Source organism: Pinus tabuliformis, chromosome 3_1 (assembly GCF_031772625.1).
Source record: "Pinus tabuliformis cultivar Carrire ecotype Pingquan chromosome 3_1, CPIR1, whole genome shotgun sequence".
Classification (NCBI taxonomy): Eukaryota; Viridiplantae; Streptophyta; class Pinopsida; order Pinales; family Pinaceae; genus Pinus; species Pinus tabuliformis.
In genome coordinates, this window is record NC_142301.1 from 879,472,289 (window position 1) to 879,499,310 (window position 27,022).

Consider the following 27,022-nt stretch of genomic DNA (forward strand, 5'->3'; position numbering starts at 1 on the left):
ATAGAAATATCCCCTGTAGTGTAAATTTCTCAAGAGCTGTGAAGGAATATGTATCCTTTCTCCCGCACCTGCAAAAGTATCTAATCCAATGATGATATTGGAACCGGATTGGAAATTCCAAATCAAGTTTTCTCTGAAGAAAGGTTCCAATCTCTGAAAACCTCTCCATATATATGAGCCAGTGGATGATCCTGTGGATTGTTGTCTGTACCAATATGTCATGTCTAGACTCCTCATGTATTTGGCTCTGATGGTCTTGATCCAATAGGACTCACCCATAATCATTTTCCACATAGATTTGCATAATAATGCTCTTCTAAAGGAGTGAAGGTCCAATATACCCCATCCACCTAATTTTCTCAGTCGTGACAACTTCGAAAGTTTTCTCAAATGATATTTCTTCAGGCTGTCTTTCTATCCACCCCATATAAAGTTGGGAATACCGTTGTCGATCTTATTATTATTTATTTGTCAAAAGCATATAAAATTCAGAAGCCTTACTGAAAAAATATAAAATTTAGAAGCACATGAACTCGACGCTTTAGTTTATTAGAATTTCATTATAAAATTTGAAGGATTTGACTCGAGTTGTGAACCTTGCCATTATTTATTCCTAAAAGCATATAATATTAAGAGAAAAGGACGTGGAAAATATTCCATACCGACTTTTCTTTATTAGCACAACCAGTGATGTTGGACCGAAGAAAAAGGAAGAAGGACACTGGGAGAATGTCATATTGTTCTCAGTTACCTACGACCCTAGAAAAATGAGGAAATAATGTGGAAAATGTTCTAAGAATGTAGGTACGAACTTCGATCCCTTGCCATCGGATCCTAGGCTCTGTTATTTCCTGACGTGGGAGATGTTGAAGGCACTGGAGGGGAAGTATTTGGATTTGGTTGATACGAAGCTCGACGATAAGGACGTGGACATAGAGGATGTTATGAGAATAAGCAAGATTGCCTTTGGGTGTGAAGTGAATGAAATTTCCATTTTACAATGTAATGGGAGAACCATATTTGGAAAAGGTGAAATGAAGGAAAAGTATGGATCATCATTAGGTTTCAAATTACGCCTAGGTTTCCATGGTCCTACCAACACATATATGTTAGAAATATTTGAAAAATTTTAATTTTTGTGGAAAGGTAGAGGGGTAGAGAGTTATGATTTACGTGAATTTCGTGCAGCGACTTTTGCGCACCTACTTTTGCACACTGTGAAGCTATTTCACAGACTTGGATTTCGTGAATCTGGGTTTCTCAGAGCTATTACACAAACTAAAAGATAAACATAAGGTTGGAGCAACACAATAAAACTTAGTATTGAATTCTAAAACATGAAAATACATTCACATCAGGCTGCCGCTCATTCACCAAGTAAAAACCAAGGTTTATACTGACATTCACGGGGAGTAACACAGTAAAACATAGTAACTATTGTTTTCACGCACCCACCAAAATTTGCTCCACCATTTTCTCCCAGAGACCTCTTTTTCTCTCTCGCCTCTTACTTTCTAACCCCTTACAAAATGACTTTTACATTCATATATAACTCAACGTACAATTTTACATTTAATTCATGACAGAGCGAAATTAATATGATGTTGTTGAGTGTGATCAGAATGGCGCAGGTGTTTATGGAGTGTGGGCAATAGTTGTTGAATAAATGCTTGCCCATATCTATTTTCCAAAGTACATTGACTCCTTTAAATTCCTTGCTGTGTTTCAGAATGGTTCACGCCTGGCTTCAGTCATTCCATCTTCAAACAGAGACGCAACCTGCAAAAATACGTCTAACAAGTATGGTTGTTGTTAGGCTGTTTATTGTGGTGGTTGGGATTATTATTTCCGACACTCCCCCTTAATCACAATTTTCGCCATTGACAATTCCCTAAAAGCTTATGAGATAAAAAAAAACTTTCACATGCCAATGGCTTTGTGAAGATGAAAGCAAATTGTTCTTGTGACCTGCAGTGCTGAAAAACAATTTTATCATTGCTAATCAACTCTCTAATAAAATGATATTTAGCATCAATATGCTTGGTCCTCTTGTGGAAGACATAATTCTTTGACAATGCAATTGCTAAGATGTTGTCATAGAAAATAGTTGTCACACCCTCTTGGTCATGACGAAGATCCCTCAACATCCTTCTCATCCTAAATGCCTGACACGTTGCTTCTGTCACTGTGACGTATTCAGCGTCTGCTATTGACACTGACACTATTGGCTTTTTCTTAGAGGCCCTTTAAATGGCTCCAGAACCCAAATGAAAAATATCCTGACGTTCTCTTTCTGTCATCGACACTGCCTGCCCAATCATTGTCAGTGTAACCAACTAGCTTGAAATCACTTGTCGCTGTGTACAAAATGCCATACTGTTTTGTCCCATTGACATACCTTAGAATCCTTTTCGTTGCTTGCCAATGTGTCGCCTTGGGTGTCTCCATGAACCTTGACACCAAACTTACTGCATACATTATATCCGGCCTAGTTGCAGTCAAATACATCGTGCTGCCTATCATGCTTTTGTATAATGTTGGATTAACATTACTGCTGCAATCTTCTTTGCTCAACTTCAACCCTATGACAGTTGGAGTTGGTGCGGACTTGTTGTTCTGCATTTTAAACCTCTGCAAAATTTCTGCCACATACTTTGCTTAAGAGATAAAAATGCCATTTTCTGTTTGCTTCACTTCTATCCCCAAAAAATATCTTAACAATCCCAAGTCAGTCATTTCAAATTCACTCTTCATGACTTGTTTAAATCAACAATGAGGAAATCATCACTGCCTGTAAAAATGAAATCATCTATATATAAGACGACAGTGAGAATCTTTCCTTCGCTTTCTTTGATGTAGAGAGTAGGCTCACCGTCACATTTGTCCAAATCATTGTCCAACAAGTAGGCATCTATCCTGCTATACCATGCGTGAGGTGCTTGCTTCAATCCATAAAGAGCTTTCCTCAACTAATACAATTTGTCTTCTTGGCCTTCAACCTCATAACCAAGCGGTTGCGTGGCATACACTTCCTCTTTCAGCACTCCATTCAAGAACACTGATTTTATGTCCATTTGATACACTCTCCATTTGTTCTGCATGGCAATCGCCACAACTGCGTGCACTGTCTCCATTCGTGTGACTGGCGCGAACGTCTCCGCGTAATCTCTTCCATGATGTTGTTTGTATCCTTTGACAACTAGCCTTGCTTTGTGCCTTTCAATCTTTCCCTCAATTTTTCTTTTGGTCTTATAGACCCACTTCACTCCAATGACATGTTTTCCTTTTGAAAGGCTCACTAAATCCCATGTGTCATTCCTTTCTATTGCTTCTATTTCTTCTTCCATTGCCGCAACCCATTTTTCTTCTTTGACTGCATCTTGAAAATGGATTGGGTCATATACATGACAAAATAATGCAAATAAGGAATAGAGACTTGCACCACTATCCACTTCATCTTGCTCATAAATTTCATTTAAATTTATGAACTTTGGTCTTATTGTGCTTGCTGAAGATGGGCTTGACCTGTCACTTGGTGTCGCGCTTCACGATGTGCTTGGAGAAGCACTTGCTTGGTTGCGTGAAACTGTCCTATTATTTGTTGATGGTGTTGCTTTCTTCCTTCTTTTTTGTGCTTGAATAGGAGTAGAGGGAGTCACTGCTGAGGAATTAATTGTTGATGTTAATTCCTCTTTATCTTCATGTGGCATGCATGCTTTGACATTGAGTTTCTTTTCTAAACTTCCATCCCATGCTTCCTCTTCTATGAACTGCACATCTCTACTGATTATGACCTTCTTGGTTGATGGATTGTAGAGCTTATATTCCTTGGATTCATCATTGTATCTAACAAATATACATTTGTCCCCCTTGCTGTCCAACTTCTTCCTTAACTCATCAGGGACATGTGCATACACCACACATCCAAAAACTCTCATGTGAGTGACATTTTTTTTTCTTCCACTCCATGCCTCTTCAGGAACAATGTTCTAGATGCTTTTGGTTGGACATTTGTTCAAGATATATGTTGCACAAGGGACAGCTTCAGCCCAATAGTCATTTGGAAAATGCTTTGCCTTCAACATACTCCTTGCCATCTCCATAATGGTCCTATTCTTCCTTTCTGTCACACCATTTTGCTGCGATGTATATCTTGTTGTAAATTTCTCTTGAATTCCATGCTCCCTGCAAAATAGAAGGAAATCATTTGAGATATATTCGCCACCTCTGTTAGTCCTAAGGACTTTGATGTAGTATCCACTTTACTTTTCAACAAGAGGCTTGTATTGGCGAAAGCACTCAAACACTTCACTTTTTTGTTATAGGAGAAAGACCCGGTCTGCCTTGTGTAGTTATCTATGAAGGTCAATACATATTTATTTCCACCAATTGATGGTGTCTGCATTGGTCCACGTAAATCTAAGTGGACAATCTCCAAAGGTGCCTTTGCCTTCTCTGACTTTCCTACTAGAAATGTCTCTCTATGTTGCTTGCCCAAAATACATCATTCACATATGTTGTTTGGCTTTTCTATGAGTGGCAGTCCTTTCACCATGTCTTTCCTATGTAGAAAATTTAAACCTCCAAAGCTGAGATGTCCAAATCTCAAGTGCCATTACTAGTTTTCATCTTTTACCTCTGCTTGAAAGTTTACTTGTGTGACAACTGCCTCTTTTCTTCCATCTTCTTGTGAGTTCATAGATAGTTTTGCTTGTGCACCTTCTTTCTACAAACCTGATATTATTTTTAGAGGAAACATTCTATTTTTTGTCATTTGAACCTTTGCAATCAACTGTCTGCTTGGAGGCCTATCCAAAATTGCGAACACATCATTTTTAAAGAAGACATTGTAGCCTTTCTGCATGAGCTGTCCAACGCTCATGAGATTATGTTTCAGACCGAGGGCAAAGTAAACATCTAAGATGTATTTCTTCTCCCCCTTGTTAGGATATTAACTCTTCATTTTCCCATGACAGAGACTTTGCTATCAGTCCCTAATGTCACTTCAGATTTCACACTTCCATCTAGATCAGAAAACATTTGTATGTTACCTGACATGTGGTTGCTACACGCTAAATCTAGATACCATATATCACTCTGTTTTTCTTGTGCTACATTACAAGCTAAAAAACATGCTATCATGGTTATGATTTTCTCTTGTGAAATTCACACTTGGTTTGTTACTATTGTCATATTTCTTATTTCTAGATTCATTTGCTTAATGACCATACTTCTTACAGAAATGAAATTGAACTTGAGATTTATCATACCTCTGACCTTGTGCTTGATTTTGGCTTGGGCCTTGACTTGGATTTTGATTGTTTCCTTTTCCATTTGAGCTTGAAGGGCTTATTCTTCCACCTTTGTGTGGGATTCTTCATCTTCCTCTAGCATATGATCTTCCTCTGCCTCGACCTTGACCAAATGATACTTGTGTCCTGAAGGCATGCTCCAATGAGGAACTTGCTGCTCTATTCAATCTATGTTCATGAGAAATCAGTGATGCATTAAGTCCATCCACTGATAACTGTGAGAGATCCTTTGTCTCTTCTATGGCCACAATAATGGCCTTAAACATTGCTAGCAAATTTTTCAAAAATTTCTCAACTATTATTATTTCCTCAATTGTCTCACCATGAGACCTGATTTGAGTAACCATCCCACTTACATGTGTAAAAAATGAGTTTATATTCTCAGAATCTTTCATACAAAGTGTTTCAAAATCTCTCCTCAACATTTGCAGTTTTGTTGTCTTAACTTTTGCCATGCCTTCGTAGGCTATCTAGAGGGTGTCCCATGCTTGCTTGGACTTCGTTGTTGTTGCAACCCTTGGGAAATACTTTCATGAACTACTTGGAAAATATAAAACAGGGATTTAAAATCCTTCTTCTTGTTGTCCCTTAACAAATCTTTTTCTTGTTTTTTCATAAGGCATTGTATGCTGCTGCATCTGCTGGTTCTTGAAAACCATTCTCCACCAAATCCCAAATGTCTTGAGAAGAAAATAGGGCCTTCATTGTAATAGCCCAATAATCATGATTTTTGCCATTAAACTGATGTATTTTAGGATTATTCAAGCTTGTGCTTGATGTTGCCATTTTTGAGCGTAAAAAAAACTTTCTACTTGCTGGTAAATTTGCTAAAAAAACAATCTGCGCTCAAAACAATTTTCACTGTTAGTAAAAACATTTGTTTTTACACTAACAGAGTTTAACCCACTCTCATACCATGTTAGAAATATTTGAAAAAATTAATTTTCACGGAGGGGCAGAGAGTTATGATTTTTACGAAGCTACTTTCGCACAACTAGCTTCATGCATTGCGGAGCTGATTTTGTGCAGCTACCTTCGCGCACCACGAAGCTATTTCACAGACTTGGATTTCACGAACCTGGATTTCATGGAGCTATTACACAGACTCAAAGATAAACAACATAAGGTTGGAGCAACATAATAAACTTAGTATTGAATTCTAAAACATGAAAATACATTCACATGAGGTTGCAGCTCATTCACCAAGTAAAAACTAAGGTTATATTGATTTACATTCACGCGGAGTAACACAGTAAAACACAGTAACTGTTATTTTCACGCGCCCACCAAAATTTGCTCCACCATTTTCTCTTTTTCTCTCTTACCTCTTACTCTCTAACCTCTTACAAAATGACTTTTACATTCATATATAGCTGAACATAAAATTTTAAATTTAATTCATGACAGAGCGAAATTAATATGATGTTGTTGTTGAGTGTGATCAAAATCATGCAGGTGTTTCTGGAGTGTGGGTAATAGTTGCTGAATAAATGCTTGCCCATATCTATTTACCAAAGTACATTGACTCCTTTAAATTCCTTGCTACATTTCAGAATGGTTCACGCATGGATTCAGTCCTTCCATCTTCAAACAGAGATGTAACTTGCAAAAATACGTTTGACAAGTATGGTTGTTGTTAGGCAGTTTATTGTGGTGGTTGGGATTATTATTTCCAACAATATATGAAATAAAATGTGTAATCACCATTTTGATATAAGTAGGAGAAGAAGACACTTAAGGAACTCTTAACTGAGGATCAACCTATGTATGGGAAGACGACGACAAAGACTTAGTAATGGTGAGCTCATGGATGGAATTCGCCCTACATTTCTTGTGATAAGTGGCAGTTTCACACTAAATTTTTAGCTGAATTTTTATGGAACCACGACTCGTGTTAAGGGAGTCATAGGCGAAGGGTGGAGCTCCCACGTCATGAGTTGTGGAAGGAACTTTGTTGCAAGAAATATTGTTTGAGGTCGATTTTGTCCTCGAAATAGGCACGAGCTGCACCACCCAAAACAACAGCATCGCACTAGACTCTTGGACTCCCTCATCCACTGTCTCCACTGACCTTCTTGCCCCTCCACTTTCCCCACATGCTCGATTGTCTATCCTAAAGAATTTGGAAATTGTAATTCCTACTTGTCTCAATTGTGACTCATTCTATCTACAGGAGTTTGTTCATATTCCTTGGGGTTGTTATATCTAGATTTTTCATAGATTATTGTGTCGTTGAGATATTCTATCAACCAGAGAATGCATTGAGGGCGGCCTGTGCGAGATCCGTATCCATTGAAGCATATAGCGACAAAACCACCATTTCCGTCAGCACACATTTTCACTCAAATTGTCTAATTAATTTTGATATTAAATGCACCAGTAGGCATTGTATTCAACTGTATTTCTTTGCATTTCGTTACAATAAATTCGACCTCAAAGATGTGGTTTTCTTAGTAAAACTAGATGGATTTGTTCTACTTAATAGCAACTTCAATAGTGGGAATAATTTTCTTTTGTTCAAGGAGTATTTAATCAATGTGACCTCTGGTAGGTTGTCATTATGGTTTTCTCCCCTTAATAATTTGATTTCTTTTGTGAATGCAGTTGAGGTTGTTTCTAACCCAGATGAATTGACTTCTGACAAGAATTTCGACCTTAACACCCTTAAAGAATTTAATGGGATCTCTTATTATGCATTAGAAACTGCATACAGGGTCAAAATGGGTGGAGCCATTATTCATTCTGTGAGTGATATGTTGGGGAGAACACAGGAGAGATGACAGATACTTGTCTATGAGATCTATTGTTCGAATACATTGGATGTAGAATCCAACCCGTAGGGTCTGATGGCTTACATTTTGTTCCATCTGAGTGTCTGTGAGGCGTGGATATCACAACACTTCCATGCTAACTTATAGAAAAGGAGTATGTAGCAAGTTCATTTTCAACTACGGTTGGGAATCCGAACCTTTAGTTCAATTCGATTAGAGCTCGAGTCTAGCGAAATGGACAGTTTTTAAGAATTTCATTAATGGAAGCAAATTGTTCCAAGGTTGGCTCATCATCGCGACATTGGAGGTGTTGAACAAAGTTCATGTGCCTAAGTCTGGTGAGAAGGAACTGTTGCACGTGTGGCCAGGCGTGAGTCACTAATATATGCATTCATTCAGTGGGTTTTTTTTTGAGTTGTGTCATCACTCGACCGTAGAAACTTCTGCTACCATCCCAATGAATTTAATTTTCTAGTTTTGCAGCCATTCATTTTGTAGGTTGTTGAAGTGTCTAAGTTTGCGGTGCAATTTTGTGTATTAGTATGGTGTTTCATGATATTTTTGGTTGTTATTAAAGTGACATTGGTCTGACCAACTCTTGTCATAATTATGAGTGTGTGCTAGAACTGGTCATTCCAACAATACATAAATTTGTAGGATATGATAAAGACATGACACTGAAGATGGCAACAAAAGAGCTACAACGGAGATTAAAGGATGATGGACAACTTAAGTTAAAGTTTGTGTAAGTTTGTGGAATAGAATCAGATGATGGTGTATTATGTGTCACATACATTTATTAGTAAGCAAATCTATGATGTTTTGTAGTGGTCTTTGGAAAGTATGTACCTAGTAACTCCATGAGTTAGAGTGTGTAATGTAAGCCTAATGAGGCATGTGTAACTCCATAAAGTTCGTGGTAATCTTAAAACCACTTTGTAATTTTAGGTTTTGTGTCAGCCATAAACCACTACGTAAGTGCAGGTTTGTGGTAAGCCAGAAACCACTCAAGTAGGTTTTTGATAAGTAGGAAACCACTTTGCAGTGTTAGTTTGTGGTAAACCCAAAACCACATGTGAGAGTAAAGTGGACAGGGATTCCTATAGGCATGATTTAGGGTCAGCTGACAAAACCCTTGTGTTGACGGTGTTGGACCCACCAACATGTCAAGGGATCTCCCTGGTAATAAGTCCCAATTAGACCTCAGACTGTTTGGTGTAGGGGTCGGACAATATCACCTTGACCGTAGTTTCGCCCAGAGGCAAGTAAGATGTCCCCGTTGGTAGCAAGGGTGTGACATATGTAGTAAGTCATGGAAGGTGCATGAGCGGTTCTAACTCACGAAGGGTGAGGTGAGTGCAACCCTTGGAAACCTATGAAAGGATAGAGTTAAGAAGGGAACACACGAGAAAAGATGCATCACAAGTGATGGTTAAACCAACAACACATTTAAGTAAGACTCATACATACATATACAAAAAATAGCTACACATGCATGCATAAGCAAACAGATACATATATCATTTAGAGTAAACAAGATAGCTGAAATCAATACGACATATGCATGAAACGTGTTGGCTCTATGATATTAAGAAACTGTGTAAGTTCCAGTCATACAATACAACCATGACCAACCACTAGTTCCGATAGTGGAACGTTACAGTCATTGTTGCCTGCTCCTCCAAAGCGATATAGTAGCTCTGCATAGTGGAGAAGCCAAGGCTCATTACAATATTGTCCAAGCTCTCTCTAAGATACTCCTATCGCAAGCTTGGCTGACCAAAAGCATGTACAATGAGTTATGAGGGACCATATATGGAAAAGGGTGGGGTGGCCCTTGACATTCCCCTTTGTGACAGTTCATCTACCCTCATGACTCTCCATCTACTCTATGAATGTTACATCCAACTATCGACACTTGTACTTACACTTGACAAGACATTACATACAATCTACACATTTACCCATGTGAGACAAAATAGGCTTGAGCAAGCCATGTAAGACATCACTATGACTCGAACAACTGTAGGAAGACCAACTCTTTGATTTCTTCATGGTGGTTGACAATACCGAACTGATGCCAATATTGGTAGTTCGCAATGGTGTCGTGTACTCTAAGGTGACATATTTCTGGAAATGAACTCTTGCCTCCATAGCAACCGGGTACATTTCTTGAGCTCCTTGATCCAACTCGTCTGATAACATGTGGATCATTGTCTTGAGTGCAGCCGAACCAACAACATATTGATGCATGGTGTTTGCACTGATCACCAAGTCTGGGCTGGTTGCTATGCGCATCAACTCATCAAAGTACGAGTCAAGTTCCAGTCAGATCTATGCCTTTGTCTTTGCATGGGTGAATGTCCCAATATATGCTACTGCCTGTGCGCACACAACAACATCCACACTCCTAAATACCCGTGCATGGGAAGCCTGTAGACTAGTGATGAGTTGCAGGAGATATTCATAGTTTTCAATCTGACTCCGGATGTGTGCCTTCAGCTTGACCACTCTGGGCTTCATCATCTTGGGCAAGTGTAATGGGGCTCCCTTCTATCTCATTGTCCATGTTTGCATGTAATCAACAACAGCATGCAAGTTTGACAAGATATGTGCTCTCCCACGGGCGCTTCATTGGGGAAGCAATACCATACCACATGCGTTCATATTGGGGGATATATAACGAGGAAAAAACTGACATAATATATTGAGCATATATTAGGGGGTAAAGGGATTTTATATTGGAAGGTATAAAAAATGGAGCTCAAAGTTAATGAAAAAATATAAAGGGGTATAGAAAATGTTAATGAAAAAATGGATACCTACAATATCTAGTGAAGATAGGGGTTTTTTAAATTTGGAAGATGTATTGGGTTCATATAGGTAGGGGGTTAAATAATGTGATTTTTAGAGGTATTTTCCAATATGTAGTCAAATTTGAGGTATTGTTTAGTATGCCATGAATGCACGTGATATGTCATAGGTTCTTTGAGTGAAGCCCTCATGTGATCTCCTAGCAAATCGCTGTTGCGAACTGTTGAGATGGACAACTACCTTATTCATGGTACCAAACTTGGAATACAATGCCTGCATGACTGTGTCAAGGGACAATACTTCATCCTGTATTTCCTTCTTCAACTCTGCTCGAGTGGATGTTGTAACTAGTTCTCCTCCCTTCTTGGCCATTTGTAACTCCTTAGCGATTCGCTCATTCTCTGCTATCAGGAAGCGAACACTCGAGCTAATGGCTTCGGCATATGCTCTAGTAGCATCAGCCAATTTTGTTGGATTATTGGGTATGTCGGATATGATCACTCAGTCCTCAAACTGCGCAGGAGATGTGTGATCATCCAGAGTCGACACTCGGCGAGATTGCACAAATCTATGTTGGGACTCATCGAATGAGGTGTTGTACATCTCTCCCTCCAGATTGTCTCCAAGGATTTCAGTGTCTCTTTGGCCTCTTGGGACTTGCTCTGCTTCTAGATCCGATGAAGCTGGTGGGTCGACCTATTGGTGGTGAGGCATGAGGTAGATATCTTTCTCTAACTCCTGTTTCTCCATATCCGTATCCATTTTCTCAAGTGCTTCTTCAATCTCTTGAGAAAAGTCCTACTCCTGCGATTGCTCACCCTGTCTTCTTGGTCCCAACTATTCGGATGAGTCAACTACCTATACGAGCGTAGTTTCATCTATCTGTACATGTTTCACCCCCTGTTGTACCTGTTCTTGCTAGGCTTCTTTCTCCTGTCTGTGCAGCTCTTATTCCTTCCATAGTTTCTCCTTAAACTCATGCAACTCCTTCTATGTTTCCTCCATTCTCCATTTTTCTCTCTACATTTGCGCATTCCTCTTATTATGTTGTTGCCTCATCACCTCTATTGCCAAAGATGATTTCTTTACAAGTGGATCTTCTTGGAACTTGCAACTTTTTTTCCTCCTCCATGTTGTCGACAATCTTCCTCTTGCCTTTTTCGCGCGCTAGCATGTTTACCTCTATTGTTGTTGATGCTGGTGTTGTCTTGGTTGCTGCTTCACGCTACTTCGCTAACCATTCCACAGCAATGTCGACCGGTTCATTGGGCCTGAAAAAGTTGTAACAATATCTCCATGGGTCTTCCTCCACCAAATGACATGCCCATGGATCCACTGAAATCGTACTCTCGTGCAATGATATTTTACAAAACAATGTGGGTCATATGGACTGTAACTTCGAGTGTCGAAAGGATATTTCTTGATCACTTCTGCTTCGAAATCCACATGCTTGAAATTTCATTTCTTGTATAACACAATCCGAAACTGAAGAGCGGGTCAAGGTGCCTTGTTCTTCCAGTGTAGCCTAGCTAAGAGTCTTTCTGAGATGTGGTATGATACTTCTTGTATGACGAGCTTGTCCAAGGAAAAATTTGGTAGAACATGTGGAGGCTTCTCTGCATTGAACATTTGTATGAAGGTGTCGGACGGTGAGGCATACCAATCCGCTATGTCGATCAGTGCCTCCATTGCTGCCTTTGACATGCAATGTGGATTTTGTTCAAATATCGTCTTATACACCAGGGTGAAAAATGATCGGACAGCTATGTGATAACTCCTATGAAGGTGCATTCAGACAAAATTTTACAATAAGTGTTCACAAAGGTCTTCGCTGATGTCCAAGACCACTTCAAGATCGGGAACCGCTAACAGGAAAATATTGCATCCAAGATGTAAGAGGACATTTAGATTTTTGTCCGCTAACCTTTGGGGGGTTGTCAAGCTCTTGTTACCTATTCCTTCAGCCTATGAGCCAACATGTCGGGCCAGTTGCATGCTTTGCCTTCACTTTCCAGTTGGTCCAATGCGATCACCCAACTCTACCGCAAGGTCTCTGTGCTCTCTTGGCCATACAAGCAACATGAAAAGATGACCAAGTATTGATATGCCTTCTGCAGTATCTCTGTCTTGTAAGCCTAGTTGGCTGTCATCCTGAATTTGGCTGGCTCCTTCACCTTGTTCTTCAAGATATCTTTAGAGTTGGCATTACTGCTGGGTATGCTAAAGGGTGTCTTCCATGGTGACCACTGACTTCGATGTATGATACATTTGTTCATAACCCTGTGCCCTTAAGGTAGCAATCTTTGCCCCGTTGACACTGCTCAATGTCATCGTCTCGGGATCGGTGTGCGAGACGATCCAATGTATCATGTATGTGCATGGGAACACGAGATACCTGCATGCAATCTGGTATAGTCCGAACTTGTGGATGTTCACATAGACTTGGATGTCTTCGAGGTATTCCCCAACTGTGCCTGCAAATGCATCATTGACCTCTTGCCATTTCAACTTGATGTCCTTTTCTACAATTAGCTTGGTGTCTTCATAAATCAACAAACTTATAGACACTCGCTCAGCTGCTACTCCAGTTGCGCTATTATCGGTGTCCTTTGATCATGCTCTCTTGGAGGCCATTGATCTTGAACTGCTGAGTGGCAAACGAGAACCTACTAGATCTAGATACATGGAGACATGCATGGAAATAATTATGTCAGATAAAACCAAAGTAAACTTGAGGAACAACATGCAACATACCTGGGAATTGATTGGCATGGGTTGTGCAATTTTTCCTAGGAGGCCAGGAGACTGGCTGCCAGAACTGTGCAAAAGGTAGCCTAGACTACTAGGAGGCCTGGTGGCTATTGGAATTGCACAATTCACAATCCAGACTGGCCCGTTGGCCGCTGAGATTGTGCAATGCACAATTCGATCTGGCAAGGGTTGCAGGCCCAATGACTGCATTGTGCAATTTTCTGGGCTAGCAGTCACTACCTCTAAGAATTGCACAATGCAAGACTGGAGGATAGTCACTGGGTAGAAATCCGCACTTTTTGGGAGGAAGGCAGAGCCTTCCCTCTCAGGATTATGCAATGTTGTCTTGGTGAGGCAAAGTCTATGCCAAGGTTGCCTAGACCCGCCGACGGGAAACCGAAAGGAAATGTGATTGTGAATGCGTGATGATACTGAGTGTAAGTAGGAGAGAATGATCATGCATGCAAACAATGAATGCAAGATTCATAAAACAAACAACATGCATGTATGTGAAGTGAGTCACTAAATCAGCGATGATTTGTGCCAAAAAGTGTCATGCATGCAATAATAGTGAGATGCTAATGAAAAATGAAATGGTGCTAGTACAAGCTAATATGCATATAAACAACAACAAGTGTTCACAAAAATCAAGCAAACAACACTCACACAAGCCAAAACACAAAAAGCGACAGAAATGCAGGAAAAGACAAGTTAAGAGGAGATACCTGTAAATAGTTGAGCTGGATGTGTCGAAGACTCTTGGATGTGCTCTGGGATGTCATAGCTCCAAGATTGATGTGAATAAGTGAGCTCTGAAGTGTCAAATAAATGAGTTTGATGCTCATGATGCGCATGCCAAATATATAGGAAACGACGACACTTGGAGGTAAGATTCTAAAACAATCTTTGCATGTAACCTCTAGTTGCTAAAAATAACTCCTTAAAATCTAGGGATGCTTTTTTCATGTTGCTTTTTGTTATTTCGAGAAAAAGAAACCCATGCATGCAAGTTATGTTTTCTCGGTCCCAAGTGGAACCGATCAACCCGATGGCACATGCAACAGTCTGTCTGACTGAGGGTAACTTTTGCTCAGTTTCTGGGAGGAAGATGGGTTGGCTGCCCAAAGGGATTGCGCAATTTCTAGGATGAGAAGCTGACTGCTGCCCATGATTGCGCAATTTCTGGGTTGAGCAGTCCTGCTAGGTTAGATTGCACAGTTTCTTCAGAGAAGGTTAACTGACAGGATTGCACAATTCCTGAGTCCAGCACGCTGTTAGTCAAGATTGTGCAATTTCTGGAGGGAAGGTTGGTTCCCTCTAGAATTATGCAATTCCTTGAGGGAGCTGCTCAGTCTATAGCTAGAACAAGTCCAGGGAAGCAGCCTGTCAGGGGAATGCAACAAGCTATCATGCACAGGCTGTCATGTTGCTAGAAAACCAATGAAGCGTGTGTACTTGATAGTGCTAAGGCAAAATTTTGGAGGGTGGTTGTAGCTGCTACAACACCTTGGCATGGTAAAGGGTGAGCTGAGAAAGCCCTCAGCCTGGTTGAGTTGAGCCTTCGTGGTTGAATTGAGTGCCTTGGTGGCAGAGTTGAGCCTTCATGGATGAATTAAGTGCCTTGGTGGCAGAGTTGAGCCTTGGTGGCTGTGTTGAGCCTTCATGGTTGAGTTGAGATTAGTGTTTCTGTTTAACAATAATCTTTTAGGCAGCTAGTCTAATATTCAGAAGGAAACTTGGGTTAGAGTTTAGTGCTCTGAATATGTTGTGACTCTGGCGTTTAAGACAGGTTAATGCCCTATTCCACTAGAGAAGAATATCTGACTCAACTATTTTTGGACACACTGTTTCAAGATTGTTTGTGTAAGTTAAATACCAACAATTTCATTTTTCTTGAATTTAGTGGAAGGAAATCTTTAATTGCAAATAGTATTCACTGGGATAATGAATTTGAAACCATATTTTCTCAATTGTGCAAGTAACACTTTTTTCAATTCACTGTGTTGGATGCCTTTCATATCTACTCGCTGCTAGATATCATGATTCGAGTAGGACAGGGATTGGTGTTACATTTCCACATTTTATGTTCGCTATATTACTGCAATCTATTTTTCCATTACCACTCTCACCACTGTTGGATATGGAGACCTGCATGTTGAAAATACTAGAGAAATGATATTTGATATCGTCTACATGTTATTTAATCTAAGTTTGACTGCATACTTGATAGGAAACATGACAAATTTAATTGTACATGGCATAAGCTAGAGCATGAAATTTGTGTATAGAAATATATTTTTAATAGATTCGTGCATAGAAAAGTTATACTTACACATTCTCTCTTTTCAATGCAAAAATGCTATGCCACATGAGGATTTGACTTTCATTTTGATTGCAGAGGGACACAATTCAGGCAGCGTCAAGATTTTCTTTTAGGAATCAGCTGCCACTGCAATTGCAAGATCAAATGCTGGCACATATATCTTTGAAATTTAGGATAAAGGGATTGCAAGAAGAAGAAACATTAAATTATCTGCCAAAGGCCATCTGCACAAGCATTGCAAACATCTTGTTTTTTTCTATTGTTGATAAAGCGTATCTTTTCCAAGGAGTGTCACATGATTTTCTTTTCCAGCTAGTAAGTATTGCTTAATTATGGTAAGTATACCTTATTTTTTGTCTTTGCTAGTGGGCTTCAATACAACAACTTTGAGAAAAAATAACCTAATAGCCACCCCGTGCTTGGAAGGTTTCAGAGATGAAGGAAGAGTACTTTCCCCCCAAAAGGAAGATGTCATTTTAATGAATGAAGCACCCACAAATTTTTATGTGTTAGTGTCTGGTGCTATGGTAGGTATCTTTCTGAATGTTACAGAGTCTAAAATTTTAGAACTTTTAGGTGATTCACTTTAGTTATTTTGCCGAATGTGTGTCTTTAAATAGAGAACTACAATAAAATGTTGTAAATGTTGAAGTGGAGCTACAATAACATTGAAATTTTGTTTCATTTTGCAAGACATACTAGCAGACAAAGACAAGGGTAAAAAAGAGTAGGCAAGCTAATTTTCTTTAAAGGAAAGTGATTATTCATGCTCTTAGTATCTTCTTGTTAGGAGATTCATTACATAATAAGCATGAATATTAGAATGTTTGCATCTCATATACAAATAAATTTGGAACAATCATTTATTTCACTTTATGTTTTAGCCACATTGGAAAATTTGAAGTATAGAAATGACATATCTCATTCTGTAACAATCTAAAAATAAGTATCTAATTAACTTATTAAATTTAAATCAGAGTGGCACTTACCTAGCTAAATAAACATGTAATTAATTAACTAAATTCACACTATGAATAGTGCTTACCTGTGCTTACCTATGGTAGAAGCAGGCTTACCCCAACAAGGTTTTGGGGACGACTCTCCACCCAACCGTAGGTTCAATTGCGCAAGGGTTTTCTACAATTGGCCACCCCCGAGCCCTCAATCAACGTACTACTGCCAGTGACCCCTAAGTCTTAGAACACCATTCTCCCAAGAGAATGAAAGATAGAATCTTGGAATGATGGAATGCAAGAATGCCTCCATCTTCCTCACCATCTATTAAATAGAACAACATTGAAAGGGGAACCACATGCACACACTCCATGTGTCTACATGCAAATTTCTTTTGATTTTAGCTTTCTTGTTTTATTTCTTTACTTTTCTTTTGATTTTTAGCTTTACCTGTTTTATTTCCTTCTTTTTAATAGCTTTCTTGTTTTATTTCTATTTATTCTTATTTAGAGCTTTAGTATGGTTATTACTATTTTTATTTATTTTCTTTGTATATATTTTTAATATCATTTATTATTTATTATTTATATTATTTATTATTAAGTGATTTACTTATTATTTCTATTATTAATTATTATTATTATTATTTATTATTAAGGGGAGGGATATTATACTCTCCCACTTTAAGGAACTTCGTCCCGAAGTTAAGTTGAATTATTTATTATGTTTATCATTTATTATTTTATTTACTTCATGTTGCCAACACTCTCTGCTGAACTAGTATAACCAGTAGGCATCGAAAGTCCCCAACACCCCAGGAAATCTCAAGGAATCTCTGTCCTTTTTCCCACTTTTGGCACCAGGCATAAGCCTGACCCGGTCTGTATCCTAGTCCAAGTCTGGCCCCAAGACTCGCGCCTGACTCAGACCTCATCTACCCCAAGGCAGGCATCTAGTCCGGTATTCAATGACCCCGGGCATCTCGCAAGGCTGGCCCACTCCCTCCACAACTACTAAGGCGCACAGCCCAGGCATCGAAGTCCTTTACAACCCTTCCAGAATTCGACATCCCAATCCAATAACAGACACCTAGCCTAGAACATTAGGCACTTGGCCTCCTCAATATGGTCCCATAGCTCTTCAAGAGCTATACACTAGACAAAGGAACCACTAGCATATGTAGTGTTGATTGAGTTTTGTCCCTAGCCCATATGGTGTTACTTGTTCTCCCTCGTGCGTATGGGCTCGCATGAGATCATCAAATAAATCGGCCCTCTCGGCCCATTTGTGGAGTTCTATGAATCATCCCACCCAACATGCAACCAATGCATTAACCATACGATCATAGTATCATAGGGAATAATCCACTTGCCAAGTCTTGCAGATACATGTAATCTAAATGGAAATTTCAATGCAAAATTAAATTTATGAGAAGACCATATTGAGAGAGTCGTGTTCTTGCAATAATAGACCAGAGAAATGCCAAGAAACTACTATCGCTAAAGGAAAATGAGAACAGCAATCCAACCCAATTAGTGAATAGTATGATCAACATTCTAGGAATTTTATCTGTATGTTTTTAGATCAAATTGAACAGTAAAATAATGAACAGATGCTAGTGAACAATGATAATCTAAAGGTACCAAGATATTAGAGTTTACCCATTGTGAATTGGAACATATTTCACTATTTAAAAGCACTTTAATTGGTAACAGATTTCAACTTCAATTATCAAAATACTTCAAGTGCTATGTACACTGTGTTGTAAAATGAACCGGTGGTGAGTAGTTACACCAGCATTAAAGATTTGTTACAAAAAAACATGCCAGTATACCATTTCAATAGTGCAATCTTTCAGAGAATTATACATCGTCAATTATGGTAGATTATCACCATCCAAGATTATCAATGAGTCATAACAAAACAATATACTTTTAATCAGGTGAGTCATTTAGAATTTCGCTTTGTTATATGGTTGTAATGGAGAGAACCATTGTAATTGATTATAGCACTTTTTATGTTTAGAAAATGATAAGAGGATACAAGCACAAACAACTCAAGAAAATGAGATAGTGGTTTTACCATGTAATGAGATTCTAATGCGAACAGAGAACCAAGGAATCTACTGTCTATAATGATGCATGAGAAAACCAATGAGAAACTAAGGAATGCACCAGACTTTAAGTTATACCAACGTTATTCCACTGTGAAGAATTCGATTGTTGTAGCTTATTGCCACGAATATATCAGTCCTTAGATACCAAATTGGATAGATAATTAAAGAAAAACTGAAAAGTGAGGTGAGTCACTAGATGATCCAAACAATCCACTAATTCACTTTTCAAATGATCATTGAATGCAAGATAAGGAGTATTAATGATCTAGATTCAAGCTTAGTGCCAAATGTAAAGATAATATATCACGGTAATGTCAAGATTAGACCTATATCCGACCTCTAAAAATATTACATTTCTAACAGTGAAATCAAGTCACCCGCATATGCATGCAATGATAGCCAAACACTGTAATCAGTCACTCAATATCAAGATTCATCACTGAAGAAGCATAAAATAAGAGCCAAAATACTTAGATTATTGTTGTGATAATTATGCAACGATTTTTTTTTTTAAACCAGATATGTATTAACCATGCCAAATTTATTCAACAAAGTTTTGAAGATTCTTGATTCATTTCAATCTATTTTTTGTATATTTTTCCCCTATGGTATGCAATCAGACCATTGCCAAATTTGAAACTGTGTGATTGATCATGAAAATTATCAATAATCACTAATTTTGTAGTATTGAAACTTAGAGAATTGTCTCAACATAAAATCAAAATTCCAATGAATAAAGCTTAAGAATATTAGTGGCAGTATTGTTTTAAGAAGGTACCTGAATTCTGAAAGAAAATTCACCATGACTTTTGAAATTATATGTCAAGCCAATATTAAGTCTACAGATTCATGACCTTGTGTGCTAGGATAAATTGAAATTATGTGCTGTGGAGTGAAATATTTTGAGTATCTGTTTAAGCAATCATAGCTTATGTTAGAAGAGTTAAATGGACTGCTTTTAACAAAATAAATCGTTTAAACAAATTTACTGAATGTATCTTGAGATTCTTATGGCTATTAAATGATTACTTTAAGGAAATTTAAGAAATAAAACAACCAAAGAAATATTCCACACTATAAAGAAGAGACACCGCCACCCGACCCAAAACTGGATCGGATGGTTGGGAAGGTTATCCCTCCCCAACACAAAATAAAATCATTTTATTAATTATATGGCCTGCCTGCAAGTGCACCCGCAAAGGCAACACCATCCCTTCAATTACAATACATTTAGCCATATTAATTTCCCAGATAAGACATAAAATTGCCTGCATAAGACATAAGACATAAGATTGTAAGCTTGCGGACATGGCTATGCGTGTTCTTGCAAATTCCATACAATGGCGAGAAATCTTCACACACTATAATAGTACCATTTACACAATCAATAGTACCATTTCCTCATCCAATGTAGGTAATTGTTCCTTCAACAAATTATATAGAACTGGTATTTGTTTATACTCGTTTATCCAAGTATTCACACTACTAGTACTAGAAGAAGAAACTATACAACCATATTTTTTTCACGGGCTGTTGTATTGAGGGGTAAAGATGGCAATAGAATTAGTCAAGATCAGATTGCTTCCAGAGGGCAGAAAGTGACACGCTGGTTAATATATATATATGACATTACATATATGATTAATAAAAATAAAAAAATACAAATAAAATCATTGGAATGTAATAAACAGTGAAAAAAAAATGTACTTCGCATACCTGGACAGCTTATAAATCTTATCTCACTGCCAATTAATTCAATCAAGCATCGGCTAATACTGAGGCCAATTCATGTATAATCATTCTCAAAGTCACATTATAGAATTTTCAATAGTATTTCCTCCTACACTTCATGCTTGGTGCTTTTCATTAGTCATAGTGTCTTTCTTTTTCCAAAACAATCATTATCCAAATACTTTATTGTGAAAAGAGATGTTTGTTTGTTTTTGTCAAGATAGAATGAACGTAGTAGCCACATGAGCCTTAATTGGTATTTCTAGTCCCTTCGTCCCAAAAGGGGTGAACCAATCACTATGTTTGTATATCAATGTGTCCATTAAACTTTACCTAAAAATCGGTATTTATTATGTCAATTTAGCGTTGTGCATTACCAAATATCTTGATTAAAAAGGCTACTATTCAATATCATTATTCATTAAACTTTTCCTTGCCATAGTTAAGATATCCCCTTACACTAGACCAACATATACACCTTAAATCCATTTTTTTTTTTTTAATAAATTCCTATTTTATAACTCATTTAAAAACAACTTCACTACAACTTATAATCTAATAACATAACTAATTTTAAAATCACTACTCTATACTGATTAACAATTTGTATTTATATATACCAAATATTTTCAATTATTATTATATTTCAATACACAAATTTTTTCCCAATATCACATAATATATTTTATTTATTCTATTAATAAAATATTTACCATCCATCCAAAATAATTATATTTATTATTTTAATTTAATTTCACTTTGTAAAAATTATATTTTTATAACTCATATATACATAATACAAAATTACAATTGGACTTCTTCAACCAAAGCTGGATCAACCTTCTAGATCAGTGCCTCCAAATAGTGATGAATTGATAACCAATTTACTCACTACTTAGAAGACCAAGACCTCTGCAGATTTTGAATCTCAAGCTCAAAAATTGGATGAGTTTTCTGCAACAATAGTGACTTCAATTTAAGTGAAAAGGTTCTCCTTAGTACTTTTTGGTTTCAAGATCAAAGTGTAGGCTCAATATATAATGAAACTTTTACTGCAAACAAGAAGAACAGTCCTCAAACAAAAATGCAGTCATAATAAAAAATGAAGATCTAATACACCAAGGGCGAGGTTATAAACAAGTGATGGCATTTTTTTTTTATTTATGATAAACCACATGCATCAGACCTCAAATAATTTCAAATTAGCAAGGTATGCAACCCTGCCCCAAAACTTACTTAAAATTCAATTGAAAATTTTAGTTTTTTTTTAGGGATGAAAAATTTGAAATATTCTAAAAACTAAAAATAAAAACTTTCGTCGAAGAACCCTCCTCAAACAAGAAGATTTGCAAACTTCCTCAAGCTCACGTCTAGGAAGAAAAAGGCCTAAAAAAACCTGTGATTATCCTTCTAAAGATTTACAAATGAATACCAACCACCACATCCAAACTTTTGACAAATTTGTACCCCTAAAGATATGACGAACCCTTGATAAAAAATTAATTTAAAATTTGTAGGTGAATTCTTTATTATGTAAAGCTCAAATTTTGTCAACAAATTCACTTAATGAAACCCCTTTTGAGATGATTTTTGCACCAAGTCAAAAAAAAAATTAAAAGTCCGCTCTCGTCTTGAGAGGTAAAACCTTAATTTTTATTTTTATTTTTTTGCCCAGACCTGCAACCAATAAGATCAGACCTGAAGATTGTTATCATGAACCTTTCAAATATTTTTGTTCACTGAAAAAGATGAACAACTCAGAAATTAGAGGGAGCTACCATAAATGATTTTCGCTTTGCTTAAGATATGGGTATATTCAGAATTTTCATGTGGCCAAATGAAAAATAATGCCTTTTACAAATCGATCCGAAGGAATTTCCTTAAAAAAATCCTGAAGATTTTTACTTTTTTTTTTGAAAAAGAATGAACCTAAATTAGGTCTGTGACTTCCTTTCAAAATAAATCTGCAATTAAAATTGAAGCATCAGGATACAAAATTTCCTCCAAGATCAATGCTGAAAATCTCAAAAAAAAAAAAAAAAAAAATTATGGTTTTCCCTTCAAATGATCAGGGAAAAAAATTGTTTTGACGTCTCCCGGAGGATCGAGTCTTCTTTATGGCTCTCGGTTCAATGAGTTAGTGTCAAAAAAAAAATCTCTGCACTAATCAGGGAAAAAATTTTAGGCTTAAAAGGTCAAATCAAATGCAGAAAGTTTTACGTGAGACCTTCTCCAAAATTTTGATGGAAAACACCTGCAATGAATCAAGGATTAGAAAACAAATTGATTGCAAAAATATATGATGCCTTAAGGGTTGCGTCCCCCATCAAAGGCTTCAAAAATTTATTTCAAGTGACTAAATTGATGCCAAGCCCAAGAGGATGATAAGAGACAAACTCCAAGGCTAGCGGCTAGCCAAGAAGAATGCTTTTTGTTGTCAAACCTCCAATGAAAACCCCTAGAAAAACATCCAAATTTTATTACGAAGCCAAACCCTTGGAATAATTACTTTTGTGCCAAAGGTTTGTGATGAGACCCTCCAAATAATAAATGAGAAACCTGCAAAACAAAGAGGGGTTATCCCTTGAAGATAGACAAATAAAATCTGAAATTCAAGGGGCTTACGACCTTCCAAGATGAAATTACACCACAAAGGCTCTCGGCCTTGCTTAGAAAATCACTCAACTTAAGATCTTATTACAATAAAGTTTTAAAGGATAATTTACTTAACGTCAAAGCTTGAGAATTTCTCTCTGAGGCTCCTTCAATGATGCTCAAGCAAAATATCTCGGCTTCTAAGTAACAATAGCTTCCAAAGGCACAAATCGCTTGAGAAGGAAGTCTTCAAACAAGGAGTAAAATTATAAAAAAAATGCAAATAAAACCCTCTTAGATCCCTCAAAAAAATCGTTTTCCAAAAGGAAGAAAGAAAGCGATGAAGGCCTTGTCTGTTCAATGATTACTGCCACAATATTTCCTCATGAAAGTAATAAATATCAAGAAATAATCAAAATTCTCTGCATTAAAATGCCCATAGGTCCAAAGTGTTTGAACATGCTCTAATACCATATGTAACAATATAAAAATAAATATCTAATTAAATTATTAAATTTAAATCAGAGTGGCACATACCTAGCTAAATAAACATGTAATTAATTAGCTAAATTCACACTATGAATAGTGCTTACTTGTGCTTACCTATGGTAGAAGTAGGCTTACCAGAACAAGGTTTTGGGGATGACTCTCCACCCAACCGTAGGCTCAATTACGCAAGGGTTTGCTACAACTAGCCACCCCCGAGCCCTCAATCAACGTACTACTGCCAGTTACCCCTAAGTCTTAGAACACCGTTCTCCCAAGAGAATGAAAGATAAAATCTCGGAATGATGGAATACAAGAATGCCTCCCATCTTCCTCACCATCTATTAAATAGAACAACATTGGAAGGGGAACCACATGCACACACTCCATGTGTCTACATGCAACTTTCTTTTGATTTTAGCTTTCTTGTTTTATTTCTTTACTTTTCTTTTGATTTTTAGCTTTTCCTATTTTATTTCCTTCTTTTTTATAGTTGTCTTCTTTTATTTCTATTTATTCCTATTTAGAGCTTTAGTATGGTTATTACTATTTTTATTTATTTTCTTTGTATATATTTTTAATATCATTTATTATTTAACATTTATTATTTATTATTAAGGGGAGGGATATTACACATTCCAAATGACTTGTTTGTTTTACCCCATTAGTAGCACATACATTGTTTTGAAATCACAAAACTAAGTCAGCTGGTTTCTTTATTGTCAAATCATCTCCTACTGCATTCCATATTCTTTGGTAGAACCAACCCAGAGATGTTTTTGGAGAAATTGGAGTGCTCTGTTATAGACCACAACCATACACAATCCGTACAAAGAGGCTTTCTCAACTTTTGCGACTGAACTGCAATTCATTCATGAATATTGTACAATCTAATAATGTAGATGGAACGACCGTCATGAACAACCTTCTTAATGTTTACAAGAAAGAATTATGATAAATATGCCGAGTGAGCTTATCATAATAGGTTTCTCTAGGAATACGATCAAGTAAATGTATTATTGTAATGTCTTTGTTAGTATTGCAAGAAAACTTAACTTCGTGTTGATATGACTCTAGGAATTGAAGGAACTGAAGGACCCAACTTTTAGACAACTTTCAAAAGAGATAGATCAATTGCTAGTAGAAGGAAGAATGGATGTTTATGTTAGTCTTTGTTATGTTGCTTCAATAGGGAATTCCCTTCTAATGGAGCAATTATTGAAAAGAGGGATGGATCATAATGAATCAAACAACAATGTTCACACACCCTTGGTAAATTTCAAAACTAAAATTCATTTTCATCAGTAGAGTTCCATGGTCTCCACAACACTTTCTTTACGTTTTTGTGGTTCATGACTTAAGTACGTCTTTTCATTTGAAATCATACACTACTATGAGTGGGATAACTGATTAAAACTTTCCATTTTGTTTTGTTTTGTTATAAGCACATTGTTGCAGCGAATGGCTTTAAAGATTGTGTCAACTATATTTTAGAATATGGAGTAGATGTCAATAGCAAGGGTATATTCTCCCCTCCCTAGTGCACTCGTTAGTTGTTTTCCCAATCACAGAGTGTATGTATTAATACATTTGTTCTAAAATTTTCTCTAAAGCTTAGTGAAATCAATATCTTTTAAAATTTCAAACTGTTTCCATCGTTAATAAAATGAAGAATTTGACCAGATTGTATTTAACATTTCATAAACTTAACAGGTGAAGACATAAGTGTTCCTCTGTGGGAAGAAATACTAAGCCAATATAGACTGGTTGCCACATTACTTTGTGACAATGGTGCAAATCTTCAGTGTGGTATTGTTGGCAGTTTCCTTTTCATTGCTACACAAAATAAGGATTTGGATATGTTGAACGATTTACTAAGTTATGGAGTAGATATAAATGCAACAAATGGAGATGGGAACACAACCCTCCATGTTGCCATAAATGATGGATTGACAGAGATAGTGAAGTATCTTCTGGACCATTGAGAAAACATGAATAAAACAAATTGTAGTGGTCGAACACCAAAATATTTGGTAGAGCATCAAGGGCATGAAGAAATATGGGAATTATTGCAATAAAAATCTCAGTCAAAATACTCACACTTATGTTTATCTGTCAAAGATTCATCTGTCCCATCAAACCTAGATGAGAAAAATCACACAGTGATCACGAATCCCCTTCAGTATATGCAGAGGAAAATGGCATTCATCATTTTATAAATACAATTTCCACTCCACCTAATGGATTGCACAGAAAAATAGTTACTAATTTTGACAATTCTCTTTTCGATATGGTTACAATGCCTTGCAACACTAACCCTAGTGTTGGTGGCATGAGTCATGTGATTAAGTGTTCCTGTTGGAAAAGCCCTTCTCTTCCTAAAAGAGTGGCGATCCATAGGCATCATCCAATTTACATCAAAACAAATAAGCAACCAGGGAAAGTGATACTCTTGCCGAATGCAATTCAGAAGCTACTGAAAATTGGTGGTAAGTATTTATTTTATATATGAACTCGTGATTTCATGAGTTCATATTTCCTATAATATTTGAAATTAGAGTGTTGCAAAAGAATTTAAAATTAGCCATTCACAAAATTGTTCTCGCATGTGAAAATTTTGGTTATTTGCCTATGAAATTTTTGAGTGAAGATTATGCAGAAATAGATGATATTGATGTCATTAGAGAAGGGGATCATCTATTCCTTGTTGACAATCAAGAGACTTTTTAAGATATATAAGAAGGATGATCAATGATTTCTGTAGAAATTTTGTCAGTTTTCCTTAATGATAGTTGTAGAAATTTTAGGCATTATATTTTGTAATTATTTGGTTAGATTTGGGAGGTTTCACAAATATAATGAATTATTTCTAGAAGTACAAGGTTTTCAACAAATGACTAATATACTCATGAAGAAACTTGACTGTAAGGAGAAGCATATAGGAAAATATTGCAAGGTGGAGACATGGTGGTGGATTTCTTGTTTATTGTTAATGGTCATCTATCAAGACTTCTAATACTTGTTTTTGGACTTCATGCAAGTGGGACGTTGTGGACATCAAGAGAAGAATTCAATATGGCCCCTTCCCTATTCCCAAACAAGGAGTTGTAGTAAAAGCCAAGCCCAAGATTGAGAAATCTTTGGCACATGATCCTCCTTATCATATACT

The 27,022-nt window shown here is 37.0% G+C and overlaps 1 pseudogene; it reads left to right on the plus strand.

Moving 5' to 3' along the window:
• The first annotated feature begins 863 nt into the window (after nt 1-863).
• On the plus strand, nt 864-25,838 carry LOC149190403 (potassium channel AKT1-like; annotated as a pseudogene).
• Nucleotides 25,839-27,022: the final 1,184 nt, after the last annotated feature.